Source organism: Mauremys reevesii, linkage group 5 (assembly GCF_016161935.1).
Source record: "Mauremys reevesii isolate NIE-2019 linkage group 5, ASM1616193v1, whole genome shotgun sequence".
Taxonomy (NCBI): Eukaryota; Metazoa; Chordata; order Testudines; family Geoemydidae; genus Mauremys; species Mauremys reevesii.
The window spans coordinates 29,310,848-29,336,911 of NC_052627.1; the positions used below are offsets into that span (position 1 = coordinate 29,310,848).

Sequence of the window (26,064 nt, forward strand, 5' to 3'; positions counted from 1 at the left end):
TCAGGTTATTGATCAAATAATTAAAGACAGCAAGATCATCCCCTTCTGTGGCAATAATAATTTAAAAAACAACAGGGAATCCTCAAAGGGAGGAAGTCTTCATGTGGAGATTCTCCAACATCATTACATCTGGAGAGGGGCAGGGTTTGTCCCAAACCCTGAAAATATGACAGAGCTGCCCCCAACTCTAACCTGATACCCCGCCCAACTAGTCCCATGCAGTTCAACACCAGTGGATTACTCCAGACTCTCCTCAGATTTGCGGGGGGGAAGGGGGTAGAGAGGGTAACCATACAGAAAAGATAAATACAGCCCAAGGCTGTACCTGAAAAGGACTGTATTTTCTGTTAAAAAAAAGAGCTCCACCCACAGCTGACCCAATCCTGTCTCCAACATGCACAGTATCCATCTCTTCCTGCAGCACAGTCTCTGGATACACAGTTGTTGGAGTCAGGAAACTAACCAATCTAGCCATTCTTACCTATGACGCTGACGCACTCAGTTGAAGTCAGCACAAAGAGGCTACAGTCAGCTTGATGGGCAGGGGAATAATTTACTGGGAGAAGTGGTCTCTAAGATTTCAGAAAAAGATATTTCTGTGAGCTGAGACTGATCCTGCAATGGAGATAGAAAAAATATATATAAAAATAGGCTGCCTTACTAGGTATCGTCCCCTGATTTCAAAGGAGTTACCCAGACATAAGACTGGAGCAATGCACTGGTCACTGAGTCCCAGTGCATTTGTATATTGGTTATGGACCTAGGGCATGAAAACAAGTTCTTGTTCAATGCATAAAAAAGGGTCTTTTGCATACAGATAGAGAAGTAGAAGCTGAGTAACTCCCAGTGAAACACAACCATGTTCTTTAGCTCTTGGGATTCCTGATACTCAAATTTCAAACTTAAAACTGCTAAAAGAGTGATCAATTTGTTAATAAGAGATCAGGTGGGATTATGCAGTTGTGGAAGGAGTATAATGGAAGAACAGTATTTCTTATTTTCAAGAAATCAAAGCATTAACAGAGGAATGGGATAGGATTCTGCAGGTGGGAAAGGATGGAAAAGAAGATTGGAATGGGATGCTTGTTAATTGCAGTGGGATGTTGCAGAGAGGGGGATAAGGATTACTCAGTCAGTTCATGTAAAATTAGAAATGGACTTGAGTCACAAAAGTTGGGTTTCGATCCAGATGTGCATTTCAGGCTCCCAACAGTTTGGTGGTGTTCCACGTGGGGTTTGGGTTCAGAACACTCTAATGCCAGGGGCCAGTCACATTGTTTTAAAGCATCTCTCAAGTTTAAAGGTCTTGGGGAGTTGTATTAAGCTCATCTGTATGTAAAATATAGAAGCAGCAACAAGTCAATATAGATAAATTAAGAACTCACTCAAACCAAACATCTGTTGGAATTCTGAAAGATCTCAATACATTCATTTTATTTGTATTTTTTAGCTGGATTTGGAAATGAAAATCCTGCAAAAGAAAGTCTGCTCTCCCCTATTTCCAGACAGGACTAGATAAAAAAATCCCAGAAATCTGGCAATGAAACTTTTCTCACAAGATATGCAGCCCAGTTATGCTGTCAAGCAGCCTGATATTGTCTGGCCCCAATGAAGTCAAGGGGAGTTTTGACATTCACTTCACTGGAGCCATATTTCACCCCAAATATTTCACTGGGGAAAATAGTATCTAGCACTTCAAGCTTACTCTCAGATGCCTGCTTCTCGATTGCATGACAGGAGTGAGACAGGACAAACCCTCAGTAGCATGAATCGTATTAAGTTTTCCATAAGGGATGTGAGCTTGGGAAGATTTTTAAGGGAAAAGAGAGACAATTTTAAGCCCTGAATTTTAAGCTCCAGGAAAGTCCAAGTGCTAAAGAACATGGTTGAGTTTCATGGGAATTTTCCCAGTTTTTAAATCTTTATAAGCATTCAAGGGCCTTTTCTGCTTGTGGAAAAGACAACAAAACCATTTTCATGAAGGATAAGTTTTATATAGAGCTAATGCAGGGAAAAGTGCCTACCCAGCAAGACTATTTTCCATAAACAATCTCAGATATAGTCAGCAGCTCATTAAAGTGGGAGCTGGTGAAGAATGAAATTAGAACAGCAGGAAATTAAAGCAAGAAAACAAAACAAAAAAACTCAGCCTTTTAAAATGAACTCAAGGAATAGGATATTTAGAGGGTAGGGAAAGCAAAGGACTTGATAGATCAAGACATTGCTAGTGGGATACAGACTGATTAACCTTTAAGTATTCATTTCAAATCCAGACAAAGTCAGTAGTGACCAAAAGTTATTACCATCTGATGGCTCCTCAAAGGTGTGTGTGAAATTAAAAAGTCTGTTAAGTTTCTAGTGACCAGGAGCGAAATCCTGGCTCCATTGAAATCAGTAGCAAAACTCCCAATAACTTCAATGGGGCCAGGATTTGTGGTATGTATATATACAATCACCACAGTTAAACACAAAATCAGAGGTAGGTCTGAACATAAGAACAGCCATACTAGGTCAGACCAATGGCCCATCTAGCCCAATATCCTGTCTTCCAACAGTGGCCAATGCCAGGTGTTTCAGAGGGAATGAACAGAACAGGCAATTGAATGGATCCATACCCTGTCCTTCACTCCCAGATTCTGGCAGTCAGAGGTTTAAGGACACCCAAAGTATGGGGTTGCATCCTTGACCATTGTGGCTAATAGCCGCTGATGGACCTATCCTCCATGAACGTATCTAGTTCTTTTTTGAACCCTGTTATAGTCTTGGCCTTCACAACATCCTCTGGCAAAGAGTTCCCAAGGTTAACTGTGTGCAGAAATACTTCCTTTTGTTTGTTTTAAACCTGCTGCCTATTAATTTCATTGGGTGACCCCGAGTTATTGTGTTATGTGAAGGACTGAATAACACTTCCTTATTCACTTTCTCCACATCATTCATGATTTTACAGACTCTATCATATCCCCCTTAGTCATCTCTTTTCCAAGCTGAACAGTCCCAGTCTTTTCAGTCTCTCCTCATATATATACTGTTCTGTACCTTTAATCATTTTTGTTGCCCTTCTCTGTACCTTTTCCAATTCTAATAACTTTTTTTGAGATGTGGCAACTGCATGAAGTATTCAAGGTGTATCAGGGATTTATATAGTGGCATTATATTTTCTGTCTTACTATCGCTCTTTCATAGAATCATAGGGGACCTCAGGAGGTCATCCAGTCCAATCCCCTGCTCAAAGCAGGACCAATCCCCAGACAGATTTTTACCCTAGTTCCCTAAATGGCTCCCTCAAGGATTGAACTCACAACCCTAGGTTTAGCAGGCCAACACTCAAACCACTGAGCTATAGCTTTCCTAATGGTTCCTAACATTGTTAGCTTTTTTGACTGCCGCTGCACATCGAGTGGATGTTTTCAGAGAACTATTCACAATGACTCCCACATTTCAAAAGAACCATGATCAGAACGCTTCAAGCTTTGGGACAGTTTGGATTTGGATATGAATTTCAGAGTTTAAGATGGTCTTTGAATAAAATTAGCTCCCTTACAGGTAAGCCCAGAAAACAGGCCAAAGACTGAAAGAACATGGAGACCAAACTACCTTACTAAACTGAGAATTGGTCCCTCCAGCATAAAGATGAAGTACATTGGGAGGACAATGAAGAGAAGCTTGAATTGCTATGGGGCCATCACTTCTCCACAGCTCCAAAGCATGCACTGCCATGCCCAGTCAAGGTTTATTTTTATAACAGAGGTTAACAAACTAAACACAGTCTTAACTCAGTCCTTGGTGACAGGCTTCAGGCCACCCTCCGGGGGGTCTCTGGCACTCCAGCTCCTGGCAGCCTCCCAGCCTCAGTCAGCTCTGCTTCCCTGAGCCCCTTACACCAGGACCCTAACACAGGTGCTAGGTCTACTCCAGTGCAGCTTCCTCCCCAGGACTTTTCCTGTTTCAGTCCTTCCTCCCAGCTGCCTACTAGCAGCCCTTTATAGGCCAGGTGTAGCCCAGCCCTCTTTAATTAGCTGGATTGGGCTCACCTGCTCCAGACCAGGGGCTCTGGGCTCATTCTATTCACAGGGACCAGCTATCCTGTGACATGCTACTACTCATGTTGCATCAGGTCTTCAGGATGGTAGGGTTTCTCTCTTTCATGAACATAACATCTTTCAGAACAAAAGATGTACATTATTCCAGAATGCTCAGACAAGAACAGAGCAAACTATTCATAATTATATCAATGTATTTTTTACACTTTAAAAGGTAGTGACAGTTTGTAAACATGACTAGAACAATGACATATAATATTATTGTAATTTTTGATACTATAAGAAATAAAAATAATTGGATTTAAAAATGCAGTGGCAGCAGGGCTATGAGTGTGCCTTAGTTGTTTCAGCGGGGCAAACCCTATGTACTCATCCATACGTTCACCAATACCTTTCCATTAAAAACTGTTTGTTATATTACAGTAATGTCTAGAGGCCTAGGCCCCATTGTGCTAATAAGGAGACAATTCCTGCCCCAAAGAGTCTAAGAGCTAGATCCTGAAGAATCCTCCTGATGCTGGATGGTAGGCCAGTGTCAGACTGAAATAGAACTGGGGTCTCTGACTCCCGGCCAGCCCAGTGCACTAGCCATGGGCCAACAGTACCTTCTATCACTTGGTACAGAATTCTTTTTTTAAAAGCTTTAGGAAAAGTAACAAAAACATTATCAGATAATAATAGATGTTGGCTGGTATTCTGATGATGTCATTTAGAAAAAGAATTTTCCCAGGAGCCTGAGAGAATCAGGTCTGCATCTCCCATTGAAATTCAATACGAGTTGAGTGCCTAATTCTCCTAGGCTCCTGCAAAAATACCAGATGTTTTTCATTGCATTATCCTTCCTCCAAAAAGTTTCTGTTGACAAAAAGGCATTTTCCAATGGAAAAACACTGTCAAAAAGTTTTTGACCAGCTCTATCCTTAAGCCCGCTGGTGGCCATGATTGTTATTTAAAACCCGAAAATATGAAAATGGAAAGAAAAAATTCTTCTCTTTTTATGTATGGAAGTTAAAAGCTGAAGTGCATGTTGTCATTTATATGGTGCCTTGTTTACAGCACTTGTCTTTCCTGAGCAATTAAAGACCAGTACAGAAACCAATAGGGAAAGCCAGAAAACAGAACTTCATTCCCAGCATTCCATTAAATTTGCCAGAGGAGATAACCCAGAGCCATTTGTGTGTTTCACTGCAAGATCTCACCAGTGTTCGATTGTTTCCTAGGGAAATGACAGCTTGTGGTGACTTGGTGATCAGACATAAGATCTGAGTATTAATATTTCCTTTACAATGGATGCAATAGCAGCAAGCTCTGTATCTTGAGGCTTCTTAAGAACTGTTGTACCTGCAGAGCCTGTGGGCAGTTGCTGCAGCCAGTTTTCTTCACTGTAGTTATTAGTTGTGAACATTGTTTACTGTTCTGAGCATGGTACTAGAACCACAAATTCCTGAGTTCAGCTCCCACCTCTGACACTGGCTTCCCCTATCTGGCGAAGTCACTTAATCTTTCCACCTCAGTTTCCCTTTCTGTAAAATGCATCTCTGGGGCCAGGAATTAATAATTAGTCAACAATAATGAAGTGCTTTGAAGATTAAAACTTTATACTTTTTTTAATATGAAGGAATCCTGAACCATCACTGAGCTTTGGTCGCTATTCATAATCAAGCCTCTCCTGTTGTCTTTCGGACTGATCTCAGTCAGATCATTTATCAAACTAATTGCCTCAAAGACAAGCATTCTTAGGCAATCTGTTCCCTCTCCATATTTCCCATTACAGTCAATGAAAGTTATGTGTGCAGATGAAGATAACAGATCTCTCGCTCTCTCCATTTTTTTAAAAAAAAGGACACTGAAAACACAAATATTAACATGTAGCTCAGCTTGGTTTGATTTATAAATTTGACAATATTGTGAGTAGGGAAAATAATAGAAATGTGAATGTCAAACGAATGATCATATTGTATCTTTTACATGAAAAGTTTCAGTGATGAGAAAACCATCATCTCTAAACCAGAAACCCCTTCAGCCATGGTACCCACAGAAATACTGCTCTTGCCTCAGAGACCTCAATATAAGTACCTAGCTATCTTCTTCATCCAACTACCTAGTAAGAATAATCCTGACAATCACGATTTGAGTTGCTGGTGAACTCAACCAACAAGCAATTTCTATACATCTATCTCAAAAGAAAAAGGAAGCAGAAATATATTATTCTTGTGTGAATTTTCAAAAGAATGTAAACTTATATGCAAATTAAGCACAGCCTTTGAGCTTCTTGTAAACTACCAGCATAGCCCTCTGTCTCACTAAGTGCCATTTGAAATTGAATAGACTTGTTTGTCTGAACTTTCTGCCATGGCAGCTTACTATTTCTCAGATGTTATAATAATGAACTGGCAAGTATGTCCATATTCTACTGCCTTTTCTGGATAGAATCAAAGCTGCTTGCCTGCATTATGGAGCTGTTACATATCCAGTTTATTTTTCTCAGCAAGTGTTTAGTCCTGGAAATCATGCTTGTATAACTAAACATTAACAATACAAGGTTCTGGGTTCAGGGAGCTGTGTGAGCACCTGGAGAGTTTGCTCCTTACCCTGGGCTCTGATTAGAATCAATTCTTGAGGCAAAGTTGCTCCCTAGGAACCAAGAGTTAGTGTTGGGCTGAAATTTCTGAAAGAAGGGATTGCACTTCATGCTATTTGATCACCTCTGTTTCAGGACTCGTGAATATATATATAAATAAAACAAGTTACATTTAGAATATGCTTAGACCCTACACTGATTTCTCCTTCACTGGAAAGCTGCCCTGCAAGACTCTATAGTCTGCTATATCTCTTCAGAGGAGCAGTGTTGGTATATGAAAAGGGCCATTAGTGTCAGAAGGGTCAACAACAGTGTGTCACAGAACCTGTGCTGCTAACAGAGATTTACCTTACGCTCTCAAATTTGACCCAACACCTAAACCACAACTTTCACAAATTGTGGCCATCACTTTTGACTCCAAAACCCACAACTTTCTTACAGCCTTCTTTATACTGTAGTAAAAGATTAACTAGAATGTACAAGTCAAAACTAAATGAGTCAAAATGACTAGATGGTCCTGAATTGAATTTTTTCAGAATTTTCATTTTGTGGAGAATTTTGGCTTTTTGTTCCATTTCAGAACAAAAAAGTTGGAATTTCCCATGGAACAGAAATTCCAGTGCCCAGCCAGCTGTAGTGATAACCAGGTAGTTCTGGGCAGCTACACTTCTGTTACAGTATTCCCACTGGGACAGATCACCATTTGTTGCAGTACTAAACTCAAAATAAGGTAACCGAGGGCTGTAAAGAAAGAGTAACAAACACAAATTCCGCCCTCAGTTACACCTATGTAGCCCCACCACCCATCAGTGGTGTTATGCCAGAATAACAGAAGGAGGAGAATCTGGTTCCCTGTGCTTGATTCTGCTCTTATGCCTGTTTTACACTGGTGTAAATTCAGTGACTTAATGGAGTTACTAATGAACTACAATGGCATAAGTGAGAGCAGAGTCAGGTCTTCATTGTTAAATGTGAACATTAAGGGCCCGCTCCAACACTCAGAGATGTCAATGGAAGGACTTCCATTGACTTCAGTGGGCATTACTTCAGAGCCTACATATATAGGTAAAATAAACCTTCAAAATAATACAGTATCTGCTACTAGAAGCAACTGTTTATGCTCCAAAAGAACTCAAATATTCCATTTATCAAGGTCAGTTAGCAGCATTATGTCTATAATGACTATAATTAAAGAGCCATGGTAAAGGCTAATTGGTACAAATGTGTGGTCATTCTCGTAGGAGAAACTATAGGGAGTCTCAAGTAGATCAGAACTAGCTTGTGCATTTGTTTGATGAAAAAAATCAATGTTCTGCTGCCGTGAATTAGGTGGTTTTTTTGGTTATACTCCATCTTGCGCATGCATTTATTTCTATTGACCTGGTGCAATTATCGCTTGCAGTTGGCACCAAATTTAAGCCACAAATCAGAAAGACATCATGCTGATAGATTATTGTGTCTTCTCTGACCTCTCCACTATTGATAATCCTTTTAGGTGATTTTGGAATGGTGGAGCTTCTCAGACAGAAGAACTTAACTCATCTTGATATAGCTATATCATTTTGATTATGTGAAAAAGGCAGGTGGATAACATGCTTGACTTAGGGAGCTTCTTTACCTTCAGTATAGATTCAGTTTTGGATCTACCGATGAAAGACTCACTTTTGCTGCAAGAATGGAACTAATTACCATATTAATTAGAATGTAAAAAAGAAACTTTACAGAGAAGTGTATATTTATTAATGGTCTTTCTGCATGATCTTATTTATACCATGTCCAAAACCATACAGTCTCCTTCTTGTTTGTCCTCACTTTTAGTTCTTTTTTCACCCCTAAATATATTTAAGATTTACAGCTCTTTCAAGGCAGGTCCTTTATAGTTACTATCAGAGGTACTGACCATACCCTGACCAAACCAGTCCCTGGCTTTGGCAAGCTGATTAAAGTTCCATAAATGTGGGAGAGATTAAATTCCGAATTGCCGCCGAAGAATGAATGAAGTGGTGGCAGCAATTTAGAAGCAGGTCCTTCCCTCTGACAGGGACTCAGGGACCCGCCGCCGAATTGCCACCGCAGAGCCTTGAGCCGGCCCTTGCCTCAGGCGCAAAAATTCCTTGTTACGGCTCTGCACACACGGTGTGTGTCTCTGTCTACCATGCTGTCTCCCCTCCCTGCCTTGTAGAGTGTGAGGCTACATTAACAACAATAAGTTAACCCTGGAGGGCTCAGCCAACTGCTAGTTCATCATTTAGCAGTAAGACATTCCGTGGGAAATATCCCACCCTCTGACTTCACCACCTCAACCAAGCTTCACAATCATCATCTCTGTGTACCAGTATTAAATTGTTTGTTTAAAACTTATACTATGTGTGCATGAATATATAGAATATATATAGTCTTTTGTCTGGTGAAAAATTTTTCCCTGGAACCTAACCCCCCCCCCCCCTTTACATTAATTCTTATGGGGAAATTGGATTTGCTTAACATCGTCTTACTTAAAGTCACATTTTTCAGGAACATAACTACAAAGTTAAGTGAAGAGTTAAGCAGGAGCTCCATCAGCTTGCTCACAGAATCAGCCTATAAATATTCCAAGACCCTTTGAAGCAACAGCAATGGGAGCAGAGAAAGTTGCCTTCACTGGCCCTGTGCATTGTAAGACCAGCTGACCACAACTGAAAGACATCTGACACTCAAAATTCACCCAAATCAGAAACCTCAACATCCATTCTTCAGCTACACAGCACTTTGGTATTCTGCAGGGGAGAGCTGATAAGGTGTGGGTGATATCTGTTGAAGGGACTGAGGAGGGAGGATAAGGGATACCCACCAAAAGGACAAATCTGGCCTAAAACTCGGAGGGGATAAAGAAGGTTGTTCTGCTACAGAGAGAAATAATGGTCATACAAAAATATGTGTCTAAAATAGTTAACAAGCAAGAATTGGAGAAATTATAAAAAATAGAAAAATATTGAGGGTTAACAATAATTTAGAAAGAAAATGGGAGGGTTAAGGAATCAAATAGAAAACAAGCTTTAAAAATAAAAAACAGATCATACACAAGACTTATAAGTAAATAATAGAAAATAAAATATGGGAAATAAATCAAAGGTTAAAATACCAAAAAATAAAAAACACATTAGGCAAAGGAAGAAAACAAGAAACAGTGAAAAATGTTAGTTATCCATGGGATAAAATAATGCAAAAAATGGAAATTAATTTCAGGTCAAATAATCAAATGTTGGATAGTATCCCTTTTCCCCTACACCTTTTGTCTGTAAATTGTCTGAAATAGATTGTAACATTTTTGAGATAAGGCCCTGTGTTTTGGCATGTATGAAACACCCAGCACACTTCTGGGTCCTATGTACAGAATAGATAAGAATAATTTTCATCCCACAGCAGTGACATTGCACAAAATCAATAATTTCACAGCAGAAGATTTAAATATTGTACTATTTTACTTACCTGTTTTGCAGCTATGATTGAAAATAGGGATATATGTAAATCATTGCCGATGTAGTGATGCATCAATAATGCCACAGAGAGACTGCTTCAACCTAATCGTAGATAGTAGGGCTGAACTAATGCAACTGAGAGAAGAATATGTCCCATTGTACTTACACTAAATAGTTATGTAACAGATCAGATGATGCAAGATCGAGCTTCAAAGTGGGAATTGGGCTTCCTCTTCCAGTCCTGAGAGATGCAGAGCATTGCAAAGGTTTCTGGTGAATCTCCAGGGATAAGGTTCAAGCCTTGTCACTACAAATCACCCTCTGCCAAGTAATTTGTGCAGCAGCTTATAACAGCAGTTAAACAAAGGAGTCATGGGGCCATCCTCTGGGCTGAAGGCAGTCGCTACTGGGGAGAGGAGACTGGGAGATAAAAGCAAAACAAACATGCCAAAATTGAGAGGGCAGAAGAAAAACTCACCCTCCTTCCAATCCAGGCATTGTGGCAGGAAAAGTCCTAGGTTAGGAGCTGGTGGGTAAATACAAGAAAAGGTCCAGTGACATGTCCAGGGAACATGAGCCAGTCATGCAGATATCTATCTTCTTATTACAGTGCTTCACAGAACAGGTGGGTTTTCAGATGTTCTTTGAAGGCAGGAGGCTAGAATTCATAGCTCTGGTACTATGTATGGGAGCAGTTTTAAAAAGTTGATTTAATAGGGCAACTGCACATTGATTTACACAGGGAAGGCTATAGTCACAATGGAAATAGTAAGCACTCATCACAGATCAAATTGCTTTCACTTATAATGATATAACTCCCATTGATTTACCTGGAAGCACAGTTTGTGCCCAGATGTTTAAAATGAAAGACTGGATGCTACAGAAGGCACCAAAAATTATGGAAAGATCCTAAAATTTAGGGGAACCCACAATTATTGCACCTCTTATTTTAGATTGCTCTACATCTTTTTCCATGTTGTAAGTAAATGATGCAGCACATGTGACACGATATTTTAATAAATTTGGACAACTAGAGTAAAACTGTGCCCAAGTTCTGCACCCATTGCTCAGAAAAATAAAGGATTTGGCTGTGACAGATTCGCAGTGTTAAATGAGGCTGCATAGCATCGTGCTCCAGATGCATTTGTCTTGTGTCCTATCCCTCCACTAAAATGGGGTTGGGATATATATTGTGCTCATCAACATTACTGCTGGAGAGTTCTGCCACAGGTACTGGGTACTACATCTCATAGCTTGCCAAAAGTACATGGATTAAGTCAGATGTTTACATACATTGTAAGCTACCACCTTAAGCATGTGAATACTAAGTGACTTCAACAGGGCCAGCTGGTCATTAGGGCCTCCTGGGCCTAAACCTCTCAAACAGTGTCACAGCAACCAGACATGTTACAGATACCATGCAGTGTGGCTAACTCTCTCTTGCCACTGAGGAACTCCTATGATGCTAGAGCTGCCTCAGTCCCAGGAAGCTGCAGTCTCGCTGGCTACCTCCCAGTGATTCCCAGCCCAACAGCACACAGACTGTAGGTAGCAGAGGAAGGAGGCACAGAGGGAATATAGCTTTATATGGGGCTAATTCAGATTAACCCTCCAGAGCAGAGCATGGAGCTCCCTGTAGATGCTCCATGAAACCACAATCCTTTCCTGATGTGTCAGTTCCTGCTTCTCCATGGCCAACAACAAGTAGGGACAAGTAAGTTCTGAGCCTGATAGATGTCAGGTAGAAGGGGGATTGCGGCCAGAGTTCTAAGCGTACAGGATTTGCATGTGTGCTTTGGGCAGAGGGTTTTCTGAGCCTGGGGTGTCAATTACATGAGATGTCAGATCTTAGAGGAGTGATTCTGAGCTGTGGAGAAGTTATGTAGGACGAGTGGGGGTTCTCAGCTCAGGCATGGGTGGGGAGAAGGATAATGGAGTTTCTAAGCAGTTGGAGGGAGCTGAGGGGGCTTCAGGGTATTCTCAACCAGGAGGTTGGGGGTTAGGTTGACAGGGGTGAATGGCAGGGAATTGAGTCAATAGGCAAATAAGAGTGTGTGGGTGAACTGGTTGTGGGAAGGACTGGTGTTGGAGATTATAGAGGAAGACAGTAGGGTAAGACTGCAAAGGGACAGATTGGGATCAGGAGAGAATAGTGAAGGGATCACAGTGGGATAAATACTGTTCTTTCCCACCCCACCTGTTACTGTAAATTGTCCCATTTTTCATTATGAAAGGGGAACTTGCCCAGCAACCTCCTTTTTTCCCCACCAAATCCTTCCCTATGATACTCCCTGCCACCAAACCATCCCAGTGTTTCACTTTGTATATGATCCAACTGCACGTGGAGGACAGAATGTGAAAAAGTTAGAGGGGGGCACCTTGCTAGCTGCAGCTCCATCACTTATTTTTCAGCAGACCTTTGCTAGCCAATACTTAGTTATTCAACCTGAAGCTAATTTCCATTTTTTGCATTATTTTATCCCATGGATAACTAACATTTTTCATTGTTCTTGTTTTCTACTTTTGCCTAGTGTGTTTTTATTTTTTGGTATTTTAACCTTTCATTTATTTTCCATATTTTATTTTCTATTATTTACTTATAAGTCTTGTATATGATAATTTTTATTTTTAAAGCTTGTTTTCTATTTTGATCCCTTAACCCTCCTGTTTTCTTTGCCTATTTTCTTTCTAAATTATTAACACTTGATATTTTTCTATTTTTTATAATTTCTCCAATTCTTGCTTGTTAACTATTTCAGACATATATTTTTGTGTGAGTGTGGATTGCTGCAAGTCCTCATTAGCATGATCCTATTGAAACTCCTCCACTGTTCAGGCAATAGGAAACTTTCCAGTTACTTCTGTCTTGAAAAACATTTTTGAAGCTGCCTCCAGGATACACATTCAAAGTTGAGCATCCAGGGACATCCTATGGAGTTTTGACACATCTTGGAGAACTTGTAGACCATAAAATAATGAATTACTTGACCCATGAAGTGAGCGCCTTTTCATTTGTAATGGATATAATCTTGAGTCAGCATTCTTCATGTTACCTGTTTCAGACAACAAAGTGTGAGAGAGCATCCCGGAATGGAAACAGCTCTTATTCACTCAGGTAGTTTAATTGCATGAGCAAGAGCTCACTAGTGTAATTGAGGGTTCCATAGTCTGGCCCACCAAATATCACACTAAAATATTAGCTAGGTATATTGCAATGCTAGAGGCACTGATTTGAAAACGTAAAGTCACTTGGAAAAAAATGCATTATATATAGTGCTTTTCCTGTTCATATGTATGTTTAATTTGCTGCTTGGACCCTGCATTTTTACATGAACATTGCTCATTCCTCACAAAATGCCAATCACATTTATTTAAATCACCTTTGTTATATCAAGTAGTGAAACCTGTGTCTGATGACTAATCAAAACACATGCCAGGCATAAACATATGGTCAAATTATATGTTAACAAGCTATCTGCCAAATTAGCAGTTTTTCCTGATTGGTTTCTGTATAATTGCTGGCCAGGAATAAATGTGTTCATTATTCAAAATTGCACAGATACTATGTATGAACAGATTGCAGCCTATGGATAGTTCAGACTGTTTACTATGAACATTCATTTGCATGTTCGATATTTATAATTTGCTATTTGAGACGGGCAATTGTAAGTCACATGACACTGCTTTTGTTTCTTCACTGGATGAGCTTATCTTAACAGAAGCACTCCCTTAATAATTCATTGGGGCTTGGATTCTCTAAGGAAGATGTTGGAGACCACTTTAGGAAAAGAGATAGTAGGAGACATGCAAGACTAGGAACTTTTTCCTTTCTTCTCCACAAGAAGCAGCACTATATTTGGCTATGTACGTAGGCTCCCTTGTGATGGGTGAGACAGTCATAAGCCACATATAATATCTGCTAAGCAGATTTTACATTGAACTGTCTCCTGTCACTCACAAAAAATGCATGTGTTTTATAGTCCCATTGATAAAGGGCGTATTCACCTACTTTTGATGCACTCATTTGTCTAATTGCCTTGGTGCCTGGATAAACTAGCAGTAGTGGCTTGCAAAAGGTTTTCACATAAATGGTCATTTCTACCAAGTGGTAACAGAAACTGAATCCTGCAGTATTTTCTTCCATGATTTTGAATGAGCTTATAAAATTCTACGGTCCAAATTTGGCTCCTATATGCAGCTACAGTTGTCTTTAGTTGAAGTTCTGAGCAAATATTTGTGGCCACATCTTGACTACAAAGTCCCAGAAGCTTTTTTCAAGCTAACTTGCTGTATATTATAGACTAATTCTAGGATGCAAACTACAGACTCAATCCTGCACAAATGAAGTCAATAGAAGTTTTGCCATTGATTTTAGTGAGATTAGCATCAGGCTGTATCAATCAAACTACCCTTTTAGTGGAACCTTTGCAATGTTACACTTGACAAGGATTTTGCAGGATAAAAAGCAAAAAGCAGCAACTATCCCTTCAAAAGAAGAAACAAACATGTTCAATTCTTTTTCTGTGCTGATACATATAGTTTTATCCTAATTTAATTAACATGTTACCTTGGGGCAATGGAGCAGTTTGGAAAAAAGGTGGAAGGAAATTAAAAGGGCACCAGAGCAATCTTGGTGAATATTTCTCCAAAGGGAAAATATTAGTGACTGACAAAGGCTTATCCTCTGAGGAGAAACAAATGAATTCATTCAAGCTGGCTAAATATTTTAAAAAATTCCCATAAGTAAAAAAGCTATTTTGAGGGAGAAATGAAGACAAACTCGGAGTGTTTGTCACAGAATGTTCAAACTATGGATTATTAACAAAGTGAAATGCTATTGCTCCTTTTATTTTTCATTGTTTTAATTAATGATTTTGGACACTAAATTATTTTCTCTTTAAAAAGGAGTAGAATGCGGTTTCAAAGGCATTGCATTGAAAAATCACTTCAAAGTATCACTCTCTAGGTATATAGTGCAATTTATTTTTGTAGCATGTAAAAGTATCTCCAACCCATCACTGCCCATTTCACTCTATGCTGTTGATGCAAATACTAGTGTTGTGCACTGGGCCTCAGTCCAAACAGGGCAGTTTCAGATACAGATCAGGATTTCAAATTCCCACGTTCTGACCCAAAGATGTGCTTCTGTTCACTATAGAGATATAAAATTCAGAGGCAGGGTTTTGATTTGAGCTCATCCATTTATCCATAGTGGGACAGACCAACAGAAAATCTTGAGGAAGAAATTAACCCTTCTAAACAAACCCAGGCACACTGGTATTTACTTCATCTCCCATCAGTACTATTGTCATGGTCATACTGTGCCATTGGCTCAACTGGTAGTGTGAGCTGTACTGACAGGTATGCTTTACTATTGCTGCTCTTGCTATCACCAATTTGGTTATCTCCTTATCCCCTAGCCTTGTTCTGTGAATGGGGGAGCAGCCCCAAATTCCAGAATGGCTCCTGTACCTTCCAGGAGAACGCTCTCAAGCAGATTCTTCTGTTCCTGATCAGCTTGAGGAAGAGAAGAAACATTTTATAACGCAGAGATTGCTTTATAAAAAAGTGCATTTGAATGATAGCTTTAAGGTTGTCTTATCTTGCCTTCTATGCCTAGGGCTAATAGAGTTCTCCACATTTATCACACAGTGAGGAAACAGCAGTCATGGTAGGACCACAGTGCTAGCTAGCACTGACAACTGACTTCATGGTCCTTCCATGAGTGGAGTTATTTTTGTTTATTGGTGGCTACCTGTATACACAGGGGTGGGGTGGGGGTTAACTCCATGTAAGGAACCACAAAAGACAATAGCAGGAACACTGAGATACCCCATAGAGATGGCAGAAGGGTTGGCTGAGCTGTTGGGTATGTCTACACTGCCATTAAAAACCTGCGGCTGGCCCATACCAGCTGACTTGGGCTCGCAGGGCTTGGGCTAAGGGGCTGTTTAACTGTGGTGTCAATGTTCAGGCTTGGGTTGGAGCTCAGGCTCTCAGACCCTGGGAGGTGGAAGGTCCCAGCACTCCAGCTGCAGCCCAAGCCCAAACGTCTGCATGCAATTAAACTGCTCCTTAGCACGAGTGTGAGCCCAAGTCATCTGGCATGGGCCAGCCAGGGGGGTTTAATTGCAGTGTTGACATACAGGAACTTTCTTCCCTAATGGTAAGTGGAAGTTAGCACACATGAGAGAGTCACACCCTTTCGAGATAGGGAAGCAAAGTTCTCAGGGAAAGTATGCAGTATGCAAACATTATGCATTGGGAAGCTTCTATCAAGCTGGTGGAGGGACAGGCCAAGAACAGGATCTCTCTTTAGTGCTCAGGAGAGACATCCATGTTGGGAATTGGATCTGTGATGTCTCAGAGATGTCTCTTCCCCAGACAGTTATTAGGTGCAGCACTCAAAAGCATGTGCTGCTCCTTTTCAGAGCATCAGTAAAGTGTACCCTTGCCACAGGTCTCCCCATCCACAGTGAAATTCTACCCTGATTAGTAGGATTCCTATTACCTGGCGCTTTCTCTGCCACATCCACATTCCTCCTCACTATGCAGGGCAGGGTTTGGTCCAAACGTAAGTTACAGATCAAATCCTGAGCAGCTAGACTTAAGGATACTTCTTCCAACCCCAGTCATTGTATGCATCTTCAAATGGCTTTAATATGTCCATTTTAGTTCTACTACAGTGGGGTAAAAAGAGGACAATTACATATCTAAAATATCAATAAAAATTATAAATGGTTAAAAAGTTAAGCTAACATTGCCTTTCCCCAGGCAAAAATACATTTGGTCAGCTAAATTATGCCTAATTTATGCACTATATGTACTTACTAGAGCTTTCTACACTCATACATATAGACTCACTAAGTCTGAGTAACAAACCAAGGCTTAATATATTACAAAGGGAGATAAGGAATTAAATAACAGAATAGTAAAGTATAGAAATTTACAAATACAATATATAACTGACAAATTGCCATGCTGCTAGTGTAATACCTATAGCTGTCAAAATATATAGGTTTTTTTAGATTTATCTTCACTCATAGTGATTGTTAGTGCTTTTTCTTAGTTTTCAAGCTTTCTTTGTTAACAGCTAGGCTTTGAAGACTTTCACCATAAATAATTGTTACAGTTGGTAAGTGGTGATAGAAATTGTCACCAATGCCTTGCTAACCAAAGACAACTTAACAGGACAACTCAGTCATATTACTCCAAACTTTCTAAAATTCAAAAAGCCAGCCAAGGATAATTATACAACCAAGGAAAAATGAAACATAATACATAGTATTTTTACCACAATTGTAAGTGCTCTGTCTGATATCACTACAGCATTCAGGGGCAAATTTATGGCAGGACTTTCCTTTTTCAGGCAGAGACCACAGTACTTGCATCTCTAACTACTTGCATTGTGACTGCAGCCAGGCAGTTAGAAACACAAGCACCTGGATCTGCACCCAAAATTCAATTGTGAAATGTTGGCCTTTTGTGGGGTTGGGGTGTCTCACAAGCCTTGTTGAATGAGATTGTTTTTAACTTTTGCATGTGTTATCCCAACACATGTTGATGTCACTCACTGTACTTAATTTCCACAGCATTATATTTGGACTAGAGATGGTCCAAAAAATTCCCATCAACTTTTTTAATGAAACATTCATTTCATAAAAATGTCTTGTAAAAAACATTCTACTTTTGTCCAAAAACATTAGGTTTACAGTGCAGAAATGAGCATTTTTACTTTTAGACTTGAAAACAAAACAAAACAAAAACAAAACCCTCAATTTTGTTATGAAAAAAATGTTTCTCAACCATATCTAATTTAGGTCATTTTAGGAACCCCGGTTGTGATATCCAATACCTTTATTCTTATTTTTCTGTGTGATACTAATAGTATATAAACTATATGGAGAGGACTTAGCAATAATGTTTTACTAAAAATCAAATTACAGGTGGCATTTAAGAGAGATAATTCAGGGCATATTATTAGATATTTTAGGTAAACTGTATAGCACTAGAACAATATATTCAGTTTAAACAAATATTTAACTGAAATATTAGAGCAAAACATTTTTCTAAGATACATTTTAGGGCTTAGCTCTGCATTTCTGATGTTCTGTGAGAGTAACATCAAAATATCTGATGATCACAACAAGTTTGTGAGCATAGAAGAGTTTATGGCAAGTTCTGCCCTTCAAGTGTCTTATTTCTCAGAAGGCAATATTATACTCCTCATATTTAAGCAGAAATCCTCATTCATCTAATCTATTTATATATCTACATTCTTATATCTCTCCCTTCAACATGGTAGCTGCATAACCTATTGAAATCAATGTACCCTTCATCTTTAAAATGGATGGCAAGATAGGGACCAATGTATGGAATTAGCTGTGGGTTAGCATGATCAGATCCATGCTTTGCCAAACATAGGGTAATATGCTGCCCTTTGCTGTAAAGTGCAAAACTGATCTAAGTTAATCCATATCAAGCCATCCATTCATGGGGGGAGGGAGGAGTCAACAGCAACCAACAGCATACATAACTGGAAACACCCACTGAAGATATTAATAAACTGTGGAAATTGAATTGGAGAAGATATAGAACACTCCACTACTATAAATAAAGCAGAATCTGTATGACACATGAAAGAGTACAAGCACAATTTTCTGAGCCCATTGTGGCCTACCAGAAATCCAACACACTCCACTATGTCAGATAGTCTTTATATGTTTAGGAATTGACACTGACCTTGCTATTTTCCACAAAAAAAGTGCAGATCTCTCCTGACCCCAGATTAATGCTGCTCCACCTATTCTCTGCAGTAACTTATGTTTGCCCGCAGTAGCACATGTAGTATTTTGACTTTTCTCTGACTTTGCCCACATCCTTCCTATCCACCCTCTTTAAGTTTGTGACAATTTGTGGGTGTATGAGAATGAATTGTGGCATAGCCAGTAAGTATGGCAGGTGTCTGTGTAGCATGTGGAGACAGGTTTTGTAGTAAGTTGATACTTATTTTGGTGTCAAGCTATGGGAGCATATGGCCTGTACTCATTGCTTAGTTCATGCCAAGATCAAAATAAGGGAGGCTATGTTTTTAATGTATTGAAATAGAAATCTGCTTTGATAATGAATTGGAGCTGAATATTCCCCTCCACTTGTGTAAATGCAAGAAAAGCACAGCGAACCAGTCCAGTGAGTGCGGAAATGGGAGGAGCAATGGCTCCATGACCCGCTACCCCCAAGTCCAGGAATCACGTCAGTATACATAATGCACGACAGGGACCCTTCATTTTAGACAAAGAGGAAGCCAGGAAGCAGCTACTCCACCCAGCATGTTCCCCTCTTAACCTGGAGATGCCCATTAGCAACAGCAGTCACAGCATTAAATCCCACCCACACTAAGAGGACAGAAAGGTGGCATAGGCACAAGGACTAAAGACAAAGAACCGGTGGGAGTGCAGGTACTAACATGAGCCTGTTAACAAAAGCATGACTGAACGTGTGTTACCAGTTCATGGCACTCGTCTGATACAGTTGATGCAAAGACGGTTGAGTTTCGGCCACACTGCAACTTGTTTTAACAACATGACAGTGTATCATCTGACTTGTGTGTGCACATCTCCCACACTGCCTACTCATGTTTGCATCTATGCATTCTGGGACAATCTAGGCAGATAGTTCTTAATGCCTTAGCAAAATACAGAGGGCCAAATTTTAAAGGCATTTAGGCACCTAACTTCCATTGATTTCAATGGGCTTTATGCACTTAGGCGCTTTTGAAAATCCCAATTGGTTCATATCTGAATATTTAAGTGCCTAAATATTTTTTTAAAATCTGGCTCAGAATTCCCAGAGCACTAGCAGTACTGGTGGCAGTGAACTCTGAGATTCATACTGCACAGAGAGATGGTAAGGAGGAGGACTGATTTCACTGGCTACAGCCCAGGCTTAGTTAGGAAGTCTTGGCTGCACAGCAGTGCCAGAAACTCATTGTGGAAGCCATGTGTCAGCCTGGCTCTCTGCAAGGAAGAACCATTGTTAGAGATCATGGTTACTGAGTATTAACTCTGTTGTGTGGGGGCATAAAACCATGTCACCAAAACCTTGGTTTACAATAGGAAACTTTGTACTAGAAATCCACACCAGTGCAACTCCATTGCTGGTGGCAATGTTGGAAGTTATAATACAAACAGGACTCGGATGTTTTTACCACTACATTGTCTAATCCTACTCTGACATTTGCTGGGGAGGACACAACCTAATGGTTATAATCAGATAACAGCTGTAGCATAGAAAGAAACTTAGGGAGCTGCATTGCAAGGGGTAGCATAACTCTGGAGAACTGAGTGTATGAGCACCGTTACCTAATGTAAATGCCCTATGATCAGCAGGATCCTTGAGCTAAGTGAGATTTCCCAGTCGCTTACTTGTGTGGGAGGATTGAAAGGAAAATGGAGTTGCAAACTTACTTCCTCTGCCTCCCCACACAGGTTTAAACACAGGAGAAATATCTGGCTATTCTCTTTAAAATCCCTATTATATTCTTGCCGTTCAGTCTGGTGCAAAAAATAGGACCAAATCCTCAGCTGTTGTAAATCAGTGTTGTTCCATCTATAATTTACACCAGCTAAGGACCTGGCTCATAATATTTCTAAGGATATATAATGTATGATTTCAGCTGTTATAAGTTCATACATAGATATTGTCCAATATTGCATCAAAAGCACAGTGGCTACCGTTAAATTACAGTAGCTCACCCCTTTTGCAGCTTACTCCACTTGAAAATACTGACCTGAATCTTAACATACTTCATTTTAGCATAGAAAAGTTACATCTCATAAAAGAATATCAGACTTTATAAACCTGCTCAAATCCTTTGACTGAAGAGGGAATTCTCTGTTTCTGAGAAATTGATAGATTTAATGAATATATTCCTGTTATATTATGACATCTCATTTTTCTCTCTCATAAATACTTGTCAGGTTTATGATTTTCCACTCATTGGCCAGGAATTGTGTTGCACAAGCTCAGATTGTAGGTGCTCATACCAAGTTTAATTTCACTCACAAGTAGAGTTGACAAAAGATCACAGCCACTAAGCCCTGGAATTACCCTAGATATTGCCCTCTGTGCTCTGCAAATGAAATCCTACAGAAGACCCTTTGGAAAAGAAGAACATGATGGTTAACACTCAGAAATCCATTTTGCACAGGGCAGCGTTAGTACACAGAGAAGAACTGAATGACAGGCAGATCTGCCAGTTCCTGGATGAGAAAAGTCAGATGCTTAGCATTACACACTCTCTCTTCTGTCCCTCCCTTCCATTCTCTCTCACACACTCTCTCCCCTCTCTCATGCCCTTGATTGACTACCAGGTCAGATAAGAAATTAAGGCCAGTGAAATCAGAACCAAACCGCACCTGTCCCCACTGCAGTCAGAAGAGAACTGAAATAAAGCACTTATGAAACTGCTGTGATCATAACCTTCAAAACACTGAACTCTCCCAGCTGTCTGCTTTCCCAAACCATGACTCTACAATGGGAGCATTGGCACCAGGGCCTAATAATCTATTTCTAATAGAATGTTGTCATTTTGGGAAAGGGTAAAGCAACTTCAAGTGTAAAGATCCCTATTTAGCAACAAAGCGTCTGAAAATAGACATGACGTTACTGATGTAGTTCATCAGATTAGGACTTGCTAATATAGTAATCGCTTTCCTTCTGTTTAATTTGACATAGTTGCTTTAAGGCAAAATAAATCACCAGTAAGAATTGATGAATGCCTAAATACCCAGGCAATTGACATCTCGTGTTTACTCCAGAAACACAAGTTCTTCTTATTCATTAAGATTTATAAGTGAACTTCAGTGGGACTCCGCTCAATAAGATTTTGCTTGCACAAATTCCATTGCAGGACCAGCACCCTAAGTCTGTGCATGTTTAGACACAGAAATAATAATCAGTACTGACATATATATTTCATGGTTGTCTGTTTTCTAATTACTCGTTTTGTTACAATTTTAACATATAGTGTCTTCCTGTTAGATGTGCTGTTTTCTTTTTATTCAGAGACAGTAGATTGATGACACAGTTCTACAGATATTGTCTATTTTAAAAATCTTTTCTCCCTTGTGTTTCAGAATGTAATATGAGCTGTAGGCTTGATCCAGTGCAACTGAAATCAACAGGGCCAGGATAAGGCCGTATGTAAGAACGAAAGTGCACTATGTGAGAGTCAGTTTGCTGACATGGATAACAAATAAGCAATAGAAATTAGCATTTGGAAAGGATGAGAAAGAAATTACTAAAAGGGAAGAGTTTAAAAAGGATCATCTGAAATAAGCATCAAGGTAGCATTTGAAATACTGGGTGATCGAATGAAATTACAAATAGTGGGAGAAGTGTTCCCACCTAAGAGATCTTTATAAAGCCATATTCATGTGAAAACTTTGCTTGGAGTAGAGGAGCATGCAGACAGCTTTCATTAGTGGTGCAGATCAAGTGGCTGGTTTTATACCTCAGAAAAGGAAAACCGTCTGAGTACAATTACACTGCCATATCAGATGTTCAAAAAGTTGTTTCTGCATTAACAGTTTTTGTTGTCAGAAAGGGATGTGTCACACTTCTGCACTTTCCTGGCAATAGAAAGAGAGTCTTTCAATGCCCCAAAAGATGGAACTGCTAGCATAGAAAGTGGTTGACCATTATGAGATCTATTCCTGTCTTCATAAGAACATGTAGCTCTCACTGATATCAATAGGTATAGACATACATGACGATTCTTGATCCCTTCATGTTGCTCTATAGTACTGGTGTGTAAAAGCATAATCTTACCCCCAAAAAATCAGTTTAGATCTCCACCAGCATGATACTATAAGCAAAAAACTAGAAGTAATTCTTCCACTCTACTCCACACTGATAAGGCCTCAGGAATTTTATGTCAAGTTCGGGGTGCCACATTTCAGCAAAGATGTGGACAAATTGGAGCACGTCCAGAGAAGAGCAACAAAAATGATTAAAGATCTAGAAAACATGACTTATGAGGAAAGATTGAGAAAAATTGGTTTGTTTAATCTGGAAAAGAGAAGACTGAGGGGGGACATGATAAGAGTTTTGAAGTACATAAAAGGTTTTTACAAAGAGGAGGGTGAAAATTGTTCTCTTTAACCTCTGAGGATAGGACAAGAAGCAATATGCTTAAATTGCAGCAAGGAGGTTTAGATAGGACATTAGGAGAAACTTCCTAACTGTCAGGGTAATTAAGCACTGGAACAAATTGCCTAGGGAGGTTGTGGAATATCTGTCATTGGAGGTTTTTAAGAATAAGTTAGATAAACACCTGTCAGGAATGGTCTAATAATTACTTAGTCCTGCCTTGAATGCAGGGAACTGGCTTAGATGACCTACTGAGGTCCCTTCTAGTCCTACTCATCTATGATTCTATGAAGGAAAGCTACTCATCTAGAAGAGAAACAACAAAAACAGAACTGCATATTTAGTCTTGTCCCAATGTATTTAGTATAACTACTGAACATATTACAATAAAAGGTGTCTTAGCCCACATTCTAGTGGGAAAGACTGACTATAAGGAGATCATCTTAGTGGATCATCTGTTACTATTTACATTTAATGATTATGATTTATCTTTGTATGAAGTTTTTTTTCTGTTGGTCTAGACCAGGGGTTCTCAAACTGGGGGTCGCAACCCCTCAGGGGGTCGCGAGGTTATGACATGGAGGGGGTCGTGAGCTGTCAGCCTCCACCCCAAACGCTGCTTTGTATCCAGCATTTATAATGGTGTAAATGTGTTTTTATTTATAAGGGGAGGGGTCACACTCGGAGGTCTGCAATATGAAAGGAGTCACCAGTACAAAAGTTTGAGAACTACTGGTCTAGACTATAGGCTATACTGACTCAGTGCTATGTAATAATATATATTACCTGCTTAACTTCATCTGTTATAATGCCATGATTCAGAAGGAGCCTCTGTTCCGTTCCAGCCCTTGCTCTACAACTGACTTACTGTGTGGCCTTGAGCAAATCGCTTCACCACTCAGTCTCTTAGAATAAAATCAGGATGATAATACTTCCCTTACTGGGATCCTGTGAAGATTAACTAGCAAATAGGCATTTGCTGTCCTGACGATATAAAGTACACTATAAATGCAAAGTGTTTTAACAAATCCATGGCTACCTATGACTTCATGGACAGAGCCTTTGGCTGCAGAACCACAGGTCCCTAGCAATTGAGCTAAAGGAGAAATCCAGCACTTAGGAGCAAAGGACTATGACAGAAATCTGAGCCATTCAAATTCCATCCAGTAGAGGACAGTGGTACCTGTACAGATATTAGTGCATGCAACAGTATGGGCTGATCATCTGCTTCTGTGAGAAAATCTGCAGGAAGAGGTTAAAATGTAGGGAATCTTTGTGAGGTTTCTTTGTGAAATGTGAAGCTATGGAAATCCTACAAAACAGACTGTGGAATCAGCCTCCAAGTCCCCTGGGTTCAGCAGGAGGCCTGAGCTCTGCCTACATCACCCTGGAAAGGGAGGTCTATGGAAATGTAATACAGCCTCTGACTATGCTTCATTTCTGCCCAAAACTGTTGTGGGCTGAGTAAGTAGAAGAAAGAAGGGGAAAAAGAGATGTGATGCGCATCTCCTAACTCCACCCCCAGCCCATCCACTGCATGCTTGGCTCATCCATTGCCCATTCCCTCCTCAGATGCACAGAGAGCCCTTCACAAGGTCCCAGGAAAGGGTGAAAGCTGCCACCAACATGAATTATTTCTTATTCCACACAGTAAGGAGAGATCCATGCACAGAATGCTCTCCTCCACACAGAGAACTCAAGGGCAAAACTGTGGCCATTATTATTATTGAGGGAACGGTTAATGGTATACTTAAAAGTATGTTTAGGGTTTGGCTCTGCCCTGTTGAACATTATGCAACTCAGATGATAACAACACTTACCCCCAGTGAGATTGGTTGATGTAGCAATTTCAATCAGCATCGCGGGGACGGTGCTTAGCCAATCCAAAAATATAATCTCCCCTTCGGCGTGTGTAAATAATGACAGAGAGTTTACCCAAGTCCTTACAGAGAAATTACTACGAAGTTTGGAATACACTGTAGCTTTACTGTGATTTTTTTTAAAGTGTGGAAAAACGAAAAACAAGGAATTTGTATAAGTGTAATGCATGAGCTACTTTTGGTGGAACAGATTCCACTTTGCAAGACAAGCAATTGTACAAAATGACATGTGCAATTAAATTCAATTTCAGTGGGGTTGCTTAGCATAGCAGCTCAAACTAGGTTTGACTAAACTATATACCAAAAGCCATACTTGCTAATTAGTATGAAGAACTAGTGACACAATCATCCAAAATGTTAGATCTTCCTTCCTTTGATGCTTAAAGAAAGGCACAGAATGAAGAAAAGCCAGATAGGGAAACAGCAAATAGTTCATTGAAGCAATGGGGAAATACATCTTATTTATTTTGCCAAGTATCCAATTGAAATTTATCAAACCTATAGTGAGTACTGTACTCAACACAGAAAGACATCATGTTGAAAGCACAGGATACCTATACTTTGCTTTTCATTTCAGTGAAAGTGGAATAATTAAAATAAAATATATCAGGCCAGCAAAAATATGTTAGCTAATAACTTAGTAACTAGTAGTTACTAAACAACATAACTGGGCATTTTAAAAAGCACTAAGGGCCAATGCTGCTCTCATTAGGGCCTTATTTCTACAAGAAAACAACTTTACGCACAGCCACATTTACTACACAGTGAGTAAAATCAAGCATGTTCTTAATCTTCGCAGGATCAGGGCCCAAGAGAGTAGGAGTTTTCTCCCCACCTTCAGTAGGAGCAGTGCAAAATTCATAAGAAAAGCATTTCTTTTGACCCTAACTGTATACAGAATTGTATTTTTCTTTAAATCTGTCAAGTAATTTTAAACATCTCCATAACTTTAT

General features: G+C 39.8%; 1 long non-coding RNA gene across 2 annotated transcripts in view; it reads right to left on the reverse strand.

Annotated features, from left to right (window-relative positions):
- LOC120407019 overlaps window positions 1–3,941 on the reverse strand; it is a 91,885-nt gene extending 87,944 nt beyond the window's left edge. For both annotated transcript variants that reach the window (XR_005599748.1, XR_005599749.1), the window contains exons 1-2: window positions 3,774–3,941; window positions 482–615 (exon numbers count right to left, since the gene is read on the reverse strand). This is a non-coding gene — a long non-coding RNA (uncharacterized LOC120407019). The remainder of the gene's footprint in view (window positions 1–481; window positions 616–3,773) is intronic.
- Window positions 3,942–26,064: the final 22,123 nt, after the last annotated feature.